The sequence below is a fragment of the Acyrthosiphon pisum genome, chromosome A2, assembly GCF_005508785.2.
Source record: "Acyrthosiphon pisum isolate AL4f chromosome A2, pea_aphid_22Mar2018_4r6ur, whole genome shotgun sequence".
Classification (NCBI taxonomy): domain Eukaryota; kingdom Metazoa; phylum Arthropoda; class Insecta; order Hemiptera; family Aphididae; genus Acyrthosiphon; species Acyrthosiphon pisum.
This window is the reverse complement of record NC_042495.1, coordinates 53,658,953-53,672,156: the sequence shown is the minus strand read 5'-3', so window position 1 is coordinate 53,672,156 and position 13,204 is coordinate 53,658,953. Positions and strand designations below refer to the sequence as shown.

The window sequence follows — 13,204 nt, the reverse complement described above, 5'->3', positions numbered from 1 at the left end:
TTTATAGTCAGAAACGGGAAAGACAAAAATATTTATTATATAATAAAATAACTGATTATCACAAGTCTATGTCACCAGGGGCGTACATAGACGGTTTTTTAGGAGGGGGGGGGGCGAATCTATTTTTTAAATCAATAATTACCCTATGCGTATTTTCCAATAGTTTGGGCGAACTTAAGTCCATTTTACTAACTTTATTATTTTTTTTATAATGTGACTACATTACAAATAAGTGTACGTAACAAAGTATTGTTTCACATTTTTAGTGGTGATTAGTTTTTCTACTTAGGTATAATAGTAAATAAAAATGTTGATCTTTATTATTTTGTTGACAATGAGAGTAATTTTATAGATTAAAAAAAGCGGGTAAGCGGACGTCACTCTGCTGTACAGTAGGTTACAAGTAGGTCACTGTATAATGGATTGTATTAAATTTGAACGATAAACGATTCGTAGCGGACACGGTTTGTCAGTCAAGATATTTTAAATTTTTATTATAGTTTATTATAGACTGTAAGTTGGATTGATATTATAAATTACAATTTAAATCGTTATTTTTATTCATTTCTATGGTGATAAACAAAGCGTTAGAAATTAAAATTCCAATTTTAGCGGTTTTTTGTAATTTGTCAGTGGTTTTTCCCGTGTCATTAAATAATTATTGAGAAAATCGAAAAATTACCTCTCTAAAGTATCATTTTGAACAAATTTGCTAAAAGACAAGTTACAATATGTTGAAATCAAAGCACTCCTTCTGTTAGAAATTAGAATAAAAAAAAAGTAATAAACACCATTGTAAAACCCCTAGATTCCTCACTCTGCTCAGAATCTAAAATTGTTATGATGGAGGCGGACGCCCCTTCGCACCTCCCTTGGGGACACGCCTGTATGTCACTATCGTGCTTTCGTACATTTTATGCATTGAGTGTATTCCATAAAAGCCTAGGTTCAATTATAATGTTATCATACAGTATTATACTATTATAGTATAATGTGACCCTTTGACTATCTATTGCATTAAAATGTGACATATACCGGGTTTTTGGTACCTTCAGCATTAAATTACCTCTATTATAAATACTTATTTTGTGAATATTTCCATTTAATGATGTACCGTAAACAAGAAGAAATAATATATAATATGGGACAGCAGTAGTCGAAGGCTAATGTGATAATATAATGGCATAATACATACTAAAATAATATGATTTGATTGTTTAAGAAATATATTCACATTATATGTGCCGTAATAAACAAACATAATTTAACGATATTAATTCATGTATGTATATGGACACTCGGATGTAATATATATGTATTATATTTATATATAACCTTAAAGTTAAACCTAACATTTTAATAGTACCGGCTGTGTAGTTATATATACTTTGAAGTCCATAACTGAAGAAAAATGTTTTGCACTTTTCGTAGTGTGTAAACTTTTAAATTGTATTAAATAATAATTTATTACGAATAGAAAAAATGCGTGTATAGTATATTATTTATTATGAAAATGTAAACGAAGGGTATAATTTTTATATATTATACCGTCCTCCCGCTCATTAAGTATAGTTTTCAAATAAATGGATTCGTATAAACTTGGTATACTATAATAATATAATATACTTTCGACACCAAAGTTTCGTATGTGTTATTTATACACATACAAATAAAAATGGATGTATTGTTATTTGTTATGTATACATACGTTATTTTATTACACATAGTATAGTAATATATTGTTTGCTCGAAAGAATGAATTTAAAATATCATCAAGGGGGAGGGGTGGTAAATGTGCGAGCAGACAAAAAATACTTGTACCGTTCGAAAAGAAAAAAAACAATTTAAAAATATGGGTAGAACACAATTGTATACGATTCTTATCGACGGTACCTTTTTCATAAAACGATAACGGGGTCAAAAGTACGGACTTTTATAAGCATAATATCTTAGTCCGTGACCAAAAGTCTTGTAGATACCTATATATTTATTATTACAGTGTATGATTAGTATTACCTAATTAGTTAGAAATGTTAGAATATACTTTTATGTTTATTTAAAATTTATTAAATCATTGTTTACCACAATATTAATAAGTATAAAATGTATAAATAGAAAATAAATAGAAAATATTTTGATGATGCTGTCCTAAAAAGCGAGCTTGTGTTTTTATGTTAATAAATAACAAGTAAAATAATATATTTTATTGTAATTGTTTGCCCCCCGCTCATTTAGATAATAATACCTAATTTGTAAAGCATTTTATTGCATTTATTTGCATTTTATATAGCAGTCTTGGAGGGCGATAAGGAGGACTAATAATTGATAAGGTGCCACAAAATTGTAATTTTTTTTTAACGATGTGATATAAAAAACAGAATTTATGGTAAATGTATTATTTTTTCACTGCAGGTATTTATAGGCCATTGCTCAGTGGTGTAACGCATATTTTTATCATTATACCTTATGCTTTGGGTGTGAAACAAACAAAACATGACCCACCGGGAGGCCTGCTTGCAAATGTCATATTCGACGATTGATTCGGAGCACTAAATACTACCAAAGAATATAATAATGCTACCATTATTGATAAAGGTCGAGTCGAATCTATCCAATCGAAGAACTATCGATCGCAATATTTTGTTATTAAAATACCACTCTGATATACTTGATAATATTATTAAAATATAATGATGCAATACAATCGTCCGATAGCCGAAACTATTTCAATATTATTATTTTAGGTATTGTTTTACGACCACAGTCTTGAAATTCGTAGGTATACCTATTATAAATACTCGTCCGTGGTAGCTCAGTACATAATTTATGACCGTCGGAAAATGTACGGTGTGCATATAATATAATACACCTACTATACATTATATTGTATATTGAAGGCTCGAGTGGTGGTAATGCGTGATACGAAAATCTTGTCATTAAAAACGTATTGACGGCGTATCTACATAAGTCCTGCACATAAGCACAACAGTCTATATTGGCAAGTATGCAAACGAGTGCGTGCAAACAGCGTGTGTTATATTTTACGCGTGTGCGACGAATCTTTGGAAAAGGATTGATGAACGTTTTTATCGCGTTATTTGTCTGTGTGCGCTTAAAGTTTCTTATTTTTCCCCTTCGCGTAATATCTCTCTATCGTGTCTTCTCGAGCTTTTTATCATCACTACCGAATAAACGTCACACCACGTGTGTGATGTACTGGTGTGTGTGTGTGTGTGTGTGTGTCTTATTTTCGGAAAACTCAATATCATATATAATACCGAATATTACATTATTTTGGACTATAATAATATTATATAGGAATATCATATTATGCAAACATTATAGCACCACAGTGGACAATATTCGATTGACGTTTATACAGAATTTGACAATGCAGTGGCCATGTTTTACACGACCGACCATCAAAGCGCAACACTATTTGGATATATACCTATATAATAAACACATATGCCTGTAATAATAATATAATATCATCGTAATACTGTACAATGTACCAATGTATCGCAATTAATCTAATTAGTACTAACTTTGCGAGGAAGAAATTATGTATTTAACAATCTATTTGATATGATATTAAAATAGTATATATTATTATGGCGTTAAAGTGTGGATATTGTATTGGTTCACGATAAATTCATACTATATGTGTATTGTGTTGTACGTAAATGCACATAACTATAACCGTTGGTAAATGTGTACCTATGTAATGATTTAAGACATAAAGTTGTTGTAATTTAACTATCGTAATTTAACCGTATCGACTACCTATATTAACTATGTAATCAAAGACTACTTTAATTCTCGCAAAGATTTTCACGAGGTTTGGTAGGTACTATAGAGTCCCGAGTCCGAGAGCCTACCTACTACCACAAACCATATTATTTCCATTTAATCATAATATTCAATGTCTTTGGATGCTAATAACTCGAATAATTATGTTTAAAGAATAACTCTGATGCAGGAAGTGCTTTGTGAACCACGAATAGCGTAAGTGTCTAGAATTTGAATTTTAAAATGGAACAGTAATAAAAATTTAGTTGACAATCGACCAAAAACGATTGCAAGCCATGTTCAAGGATTCTTAAAACGGATTGTTTATTTTTAAAACTTTATAGCGTGATATACGCTTATACGATAATCGTTCGATTATATAGGTCGCATAAAATATGTAAAACCTCGTACTTACTTAAAATACATATAGGTATATTGCTATTTTCTGTTGTGGTGTATTAACCTGAAAAGTTTAGCGCCGGTTCAACTCGCATAGAGCATGAATATATATATGGAATATAAAGGTCGTCGATACTACAACACTACAACAACTTTATTATACTGTTCCACAGTATATAATATAGGCACTGATCGCGTTATTCCATCAATCTCCCGGGTGCAGTGTATACTGTGTATAATATTATACATTATATAAATTGTGTAAGTACGCGTTTTTTCGCGAAGCGCGTTACGGTAGGTAATAATAATAATAATAATAATAATAATAATAATAGTAATAATAATATATTACTACCGTCGGCAGATGTGACAGTTTTGAGTGAAAACGTCGAACATATTATTATTATATACATATTATAGGTATAGGTGTATAAATATAAATTTTGCTTCGAGTAAAGAGGAGAAAAAAAATCGAGAGCAGTGAAGAAAAAAAACTTCATCGACATCATAATGCTTTGCGCTCGGGCGTACGCGACGCACTTATAAACCGTTCGACATGATAGGTGCGAGTACACATAATGTTATATTATAATATAAAGGCGTACAATATTATACATAATATACATTTACACTCGCGGAAGAACTACGTGTGATGTGTACATTATAATATAATATGCAATATGTACACATCATATACTTGGTGACCGACGGACAAAACCAGTGAGTGAATATTATTATTATTATTATTATTATGATAATAATTAATGATTTTTCACGGAGGATCGAGTGAACATTATTGCGTATGACAGTGTATGTGACATATTATTATTAAAATATTATGGTTATTATTTTTTTTAAACCATTACCTACTCGATGATCATACGCGTGCGCACAAGGGGACTAGGTGGGCCGTGGCCCACCCTGTGAGACGTGCCGAAATTTGTACACATAGTAGTACATGATCTAAACATCACGATTTTTGATTTTTTAAATCATAAAACATTAAATATAGGTAGGTGAAAAATTGATACTCAATGATAATAAATAATAATTAATTCAATTTCTTTAAAAATAAAATTGATAACATATTACCATTACAGATTGCAAAATTGTATTTATTTAAAATTTAAAATTGTGTTGACAATTAAAATATTTCTAATTTAATTATTTTAAAAAATATGTTTCTGTTTTTAATCATAATATGAATGATTTGTGCCTTAAATAGTGGGTGATTATGAGTAAGCAAATTAAAGTATGTAATATTTTAATTATTTCTTCCATCAGAGTTCAGGTTTCTTAATTTTTATTGACTTGGCCCACCCTGCCACAAATGTCTGCGCACGCCTATGTCAATGATGGTGGTTATAATACTTGAACAGTTTGTGGTTGCAACTTACAGTAGATACCGATATATCCTTAAACATATTATTAAAACGTCACGTCTTATTATCCACTACCACTGATACAGGTAATGCAGAACAATTTTCCATTTTTTGTTCACTGCTTACCAGTTATCACCGTGGGTATGAACCAACATCATTTTTTCTATATTAATACGCATACCGTTTTAAGATTAATATGCTAGACACAACTACTGCAGTCTATGTATAATGTTTATCTTGGTATAAACAAAACCCTTAGTTGGTATACATTTAATTTAGTAATATATTTAATAATAATAATATTATCATCGCGCGTGTTTAAAAATTATTAGTTATGATTTTTAAATATTATAAGAATGATATACCTATTACGATATTATTTTTAGAAAAGAAAAATAATCCAAGCTCGTGTTAAGAAAACCAATTAAACAAACAATCGGTGGAAAATGGAAAAAAAATGACTTATATATTATAGTAAGGTTGAAGTAACAATAAGTATTTTTTTATAATACACTTAGGGCCGTTCTTACAATGTCCGGTAGAGTGTCGGTTAACGCTAACCGACTGATAATTGGTTTTATCACCGGCAGAATTCGGCCAGTTAAGTGTCGGATAACTTTAACCGGATGACATTGTAAGAACAATCCTTAAGCAGGTAATAATATTATAAATTGATTTTGATTATAAATAATTATTAACAGTTTTTTTTAATAATTATTCACCAGTTATAAATGACATTATAAACTCCAACACCCACTCCGAAAACATTGTATCCATGCTGTCAGTTATTAAAATAATAAGTATAGGTACCTATATAGAATGAAATAGGTCAGCGATGCATTGTATATATTGTCCGGTTACATTATCATAACGCAACAAGCGCATATATTACAATAATAATATTATATTATGTACATGCGTCGTATACCTGGTAATAAAAGTACATCGTTTGCATTCGGTTAAGTATCGACGCGTACGATATTATTATCATAATATTATGATGTCTGTAAAATATGAATTATATTTTTATGCATACCTAAATATTTTCACATTATTACGTCTATGATTTACGTATAAATATATAATAATAATACCTATGCAGAGTTGTATACCACAGAACACCGGACGAACGATCGCGTGTGTGTTAACGACGAGGTGACTGAGTTCGACGTCCCAGTCTCAAGTCCGTTTGTTGAGTAAGTCTATTAAATTGTATTTATATTTTTTAATCGCGCCGAAGCAGTCGAACCGGTAGACGGGTAATGGAAAGCCGAAAATTAACGATAACCACTGCTGGAAAAACCGCTTAGTGGGTAGGCTTAAGGCATAATTAGCAGCCAGTGCACGAACGCACGATTGACAATATTATAGAAATAGTATAAAATTTGAATTGCATAGCAAAAACACTACCTACTACTGAGGTACCTATACTGAAAGCGCAGTCTGATGGGTGAACGTTATCCATTTTGTTTTTATTGGGCGTCGGAACGTTTAATATTTTGATTAAAGTCTATAAGTCCGGGTAAAGCCGCAACAGTTTTCGCGAGGAAATCGGTAGATTCGAGTGAAAATTAAAATGTTTACGACGACAAACTTATCGAGAATATACAAAAAAGTTGGACACCGTCACGCTGATCCCGCTAAACGGTACAAAACTTTCAGAGGAAAATTCTCTGGTTCGAGTTGTATACGTTACTTTTCGGAAATGTTTGCGAACACTATAATATAGAGGTATAATAATGTACAAGGACAGCGTTACCGAGGCCATTAGTAACGGGATAACGAGATAAACGATAACGGTAGTTGTTGTAAGACGGTAAACATATTTCTGGACATTTAGTAATAAAAATATGCTAAGCTTTTAATTATAGTATACTAAATATCTCTGAGATACGCATTTATTATAAAAATTCGTATAATTACATCGCGATCCAGAAGAATACGAATTTAATTTCATGGTTTTTATTTTCACGAATGTATTTTCCTAATTCGTATAATTATTAGTGAGGTTGAATTACAACCATTAGAAATATTTTTAACTTCAGATATTTTAATTTTATTAATATCGGTAAGAATAACCCTAATGGACAGTTTTAGATTCTTTATCAGTTTTTTAGTAAAGTGTGTTTTTTATGCCCGAATAGAAAAACATTTTATGTAGATAAATGTTTCGATCTTTAACTTCGAGAGTGACTTCTGGTAGCCATTTTGCATCTAATTGGTTGGGCGTTTACAATTCGCAGTGCTTTTCATATAATAATTGGGTAAAAACTAACAATTTCAGAAAAACTGTATTATTTTCCCAACACTAATTGTTTACACAATCGATTATGATAATATATTAATTGTATTGGTATTTTCTAGATACGGTACACTTTTAAAAATATGGCTTGTTTTGAGCTATTTTAATTAGGACAATTGAAATTTTCATTTTTTTAGGTTTTTTTTCTGTACATTTTAATAAAAATCTTAATCATCAGTCGAATGGCTTTGAAATGTAATACAGCTATTTTATCTTACTGAAAAAAAAACTTGTGCCTCAATCCACATTATTTTATTTAAATCGTTTGAAGTAAGAATATTGACAACATTTATTGAAACCTCGACAATTTTCAAATAATTTTGTTATTAAGAATTCATAACATTTTTAATTTCTAATACCAACGGATTGTAAAATATAAAGTACATGATTCCTTATACATTTTCTTAACAAAAGTATAAAACAAATAGTTATGTTAAATTCATTTTTTATACATATCAAGTTTTTACGAAATTTATCATTTGAATGAAAAATATTGTTTCTAATTTTTATGTTATAATAATTTCAAATTGAATATTACTCTTAGGGACTTGACACTTTATACTCTTTATAACTCAATGTATATTTATTCTCTATATACAATGACATTTTCAAAATATTTAACTAATTTCAAACTATATTTATACCTTGAATATATTATGTTTTATACTTTACTCATTTACCTGTAAGTCAGTATTGTATTTTACGTTGATAACAAAATAATATATGCGAAATTTTTTTGGATAAAATATTTCACCCAACCGTAAAAGTAATGTCAATAATATACTTAGAAAGAGAGGCTGAGTTAACAACTTCGTTCAGAATTATTTTTCGCATGCAATGATTTCATAAATTCAAATTTAACACGTCATAGTCATTCAATCCAGAGATTAACGATGAGGCACTCTCGACCCTTATAATACTATACAGCAGAGGAACTTCCCTGTTGTTTTTGTACTTATAATAAAAGTATATAGGTACATTTTTGCATATAAAATTGTAATATAAAATATCCTTTTTATGTAAATTTTACACAAATTGGGATATTAATAAATATAAAGACTGTGAAATCTTCTCAATTTGTTTTTAGAAAAAATAATATATTTTTTAAACAAATAGTATTGGAAAAAAATCAACATAGTAATATAGTATAAGTATTACGAACCGTAAATAGCAATAAAAAGGTACACTCGAAATCTGTTCTATACTGCAGAGCTATACTTACCCTGTTATTTATAAATTATTTTACGTTTATAAAATACTTATTTATAGTAGGTAAACAATAAACTATTCAAATTTGAAATTTCTAGGATTACCTCTATATTATATTATATGAAATGATATGAAGTAACTGATTGTTATATTAACATTTAACACACAAACCAAACTACTGGACGGATCGTGCTGAAATTTGGCATACAGATAGCTATAATGACATAGGCACATCATTCGAATTGGTGTATTTTTAGGTACCTACTTTTCCTTGGACTTGTTGAAATCGCCGATACTATAAAAATACAATTAAAAGGCTTTATAAATAAAAGGTATGTTATGTCTGAATATTGATATTTCTTTTTTTAGCAAACATAGTAAAATCTACACGGACATTTTAGAGCTATATTTTACTATTTAGAAAACGTTACAAATAGGTAGTATATTATTATACTTCTTTATAATAATAAAGATAGCAGATGGTACCTCAATAATATTTCATATTTAAATTTATTTATTTTTGTGAATACATTTGTATTTAATTAACCAATTAATATTTCATGAATTTTATACGACCTATTTTATATAATATGTTTATTAATGTATATATATATTAATTATGTATAATTATTCTGAAAACCCCTGAAACAAATTGGGACACCGTTATAGCTGTAGGTGGGATTTCATTATGAAATCATTATTGTTTAAATAAATATAAACTAATACATGACGTACCTATAAATATTTAATGGATGTACTATACATAATATTATTATATACAAATATATATATTTTATTTTTGGTTGGTAAAATTTTAGATTACAAGTCCGTAGTAAAAATTGTTAATTTATTCTTGTTACGTAATGGAAGAGCATCCTTTAAAGTATGTATCACTTTTTTTTATAATCAATTCAATTTAATATAAATGACGTACTTATAAAGCATTTGCATAATATTATTTACCTTCTATATGTTGCAATATATAGATAGATACAGAGTAATTAATTTTGTTAAACAAACATGACATGTGCACATGTGTACCTGCATATCATGATTAAACGAAATGTTGTATTAATTATGTTCACCACGAGTTAACCTGAATTAGTCAATGTATAGGTATTAAAAAAATGTATATAATATATATATATAATGTATATTCGCCTCGATAAAATATTTAAAACAAACTGAACGTTTAAATCTAAATATAAAATAACAGCACGTTGCTATATTATGTACCTACCACAAAAGTTTATACGCGTTTGCGAAAGTAAAACAAATCGAAAAACTTTTCAAAGTTATTTGCCCCCGCAAAACCGTATTTTTATATTTATATAAATGTAAAAAAAAAAACACGTTTGCTGCAGTTATATTATAATATGCGCGGTGGTCACACTAAATATTAAATCGTACGTTTTTGTAAATTTACTTTTTACTTAAATCATGTTTGTATAATGATTATTATGGATGTTAAATAATTATATATCATAGAATTTTATGACAGTGGCTGAATATGTGATTTATTATTTACTGTAGGTACCAGTAGGTATACTTTTTTCAGTTCAATAATATATTATCTACCATCAAAAATTGCTATCTGAGAAGTAGTCAAGATCATATTAAGACGATCCTACATTTCGTTCAGATAAAGAAAACAACCGTAACACTAGAGCCTTTGAAATGTTGGACCATGTCCAAAAATCTGTGTATGTTACTTGCGTCTCAGGATTTATTTAATAGGTGAGTTGCGTCTGGATCTAATAGGTAAAAAAACAGGTCATAGGCTATTTGCGTTAAATTATACCTTTTTGAATAACATCCTACAGTTACGTCCTAAAAATCAATTATTGGCGAATGCACTTCGTTAAAATTCAAATATACGATACATCCATCTGCTTGCATAGTGTTGACGGTGTGCTACATTGATATAAAAAAACCATGATTAATTTATATGATTACTATTATAAATTATAATCTACAATCAATGGCAACCGTATTTTATAGACATATAAACTTATTTTATAAATTTTTTATTATTTTTAAAAAAAAAGAAAGGAAACAATACGTTCCCAAAATAATAAGGTATCAACAAAAATGAATGATGTCCCAACAAAAACACTCCACCAAACTCTGTGTAAAAAAAGCTAAGTACCAATATAAAAAAAATGACTCTAAAAGTTTTGTTATAATTATAAAGTTGTGTACAGATAAGTCTTTGAACTATAGATATAATTTATGTTAAAATAATCTTCTTAGACTAACTTAGCTTGGCGAGTTAAGTTAAAAATCTAAAAATACTATAACATAATGATTATATAATAATATAGTCTACTGTCTACTATCATTTAAATAGGTTAACTTATTAAGTGTTTTATAGTCGCCAAGCTAAGTTTAATATTATTTAGCAGGCTATTTTAACATACATTTTATATATAGTTCAAAGATTTAGCAATAAAATTATATCACGACTTTTAGAGACATTTTTTTTTATAGATAGGTCCTTATAGCGTTTTTTTACATGGAATTTGCAGGTCGAGGGTTTATTATATTTATTAATTAATTAATTATAAAATTATTAAAAATATACATTTTTTTTTTAAATATTTTTTTTCCTGTTAAGTAGGTAAGTGTTAAAATTATAAATATCTTAATATTAAAAAAAAAAAAAAATTATAACATTTTAAATATTAAAAAATAAATTAAAATACATCGGTGTACTGTATGTCTGTATACATTGCAGGAGAAAATCTGAAAAATTACCATTCATCCACTGATTTCTCTCTCTCTCTACGAATATACACCTATAAATATTTCTCTTTCTCTTCCATGGTCGATGTTTTATATAAATTTAGACCCTTCTTCGAATTCTGGTCACGTTTTAATTTCGTTGTGCAAATACGTATTAACGGGTAATTATTCGTATAATAAACTTCTTTCTATATCCACTCCGACAGCGACGTCGTTTAAACATCAATATAATATATAATAGGTTATTGCATTGAGGTATTTAGAGGGGTATACTAAAGGTTTCACCCTTCATCCTACTTAAAAAAAAATCACTTTAATTCCCTATATTATTGATTATAACTTTGATATACGAAAGCACGGGGTCTATGTGGTAGGTATATTTTTTTTGTAATAAGTAGCTTTCAAATAGAAAATGTTTGATATAAATTCAATGATATATATTTATGAGTACCTAAATAAAAATAGGTTTATAATATAGAATACTCTTTTCTAATTTTTGTTAGCCTTAAATCATTAGTTCATCAGTCTACCGACTGGTTTTGACTGCCTACTCTTCACCATTATTTCTGAACTTATTTCTAATTTCCTTTTAATATCTACATATTTTAAATCGAAGCCTTTGCAGGGTTGTGACACGAAATTTCTTTCTGATCGTCATTTTCCTTAATATTCTAGTATGATCGCTTCAAAGAACTACGTTCAATGGCGCTATTATTGTTCAAAATATGACTTACATACCTCATGATCGTTGTAATCGTATAATTGTATACTAATAATCATTAACTGTTGTTAATTGTACTGTTATAATATTCGTCAATCTAATAGTCTATCTATCTAGAAGATATTAATTTTTGCATATGGCTCTACATTATAATACCTTATCTAAAAAAGTTTTTGACTTGTGTTTAAAGTATCCTTAATATAATCTGTTTTTTTTTTTATAAGATTAATAATAATCATTCATACCAAGTTTCTACAAATTACAAACTATGAAAAAATGTCTATTTAATCCAAAAAATTTATCGATTTCAGGAATATTTGACTTAGTATAGATTGTTAGTATTAATTTTATTAGAATAAATACTAACAATATTAAATAATATTATAATCAATATGTATAATTTTTAATTTTAATTAAATCAGCAAAAAAATAATGTATCTGTCATGTGTCAATGTTAATATATTATTATTATTAAAAAAATAAAAAAATAAAATTATCATGAAAACATCTGTGATTATGGCTTCCTAGTTCATATAATTACTGAAGACATTTTTGAAATATTATTTTCTGTAAAAATGTAAAATGCCTCACGTTCCTAAATTTAGAATCCATCTCAAGAATAAGAATAGAGAAACTGTGCAAAATTATAAATGT

At 28.2% G+C, this 13,204-nt stretch overlaps 1 protein-coding gene across 1 annotated transcript in view; it reads right to left on the bottom strand.

Annotated features, from left to right (window-relative positions):
* Positions 1-13,204, bottom strand: part of LOC100168093 (hemicentin-1) — a 197,407-nt gene that overhangs the window by 44,438 nt on the left and 139,765 nt on the right. The window lies entirely within an intron of this gene.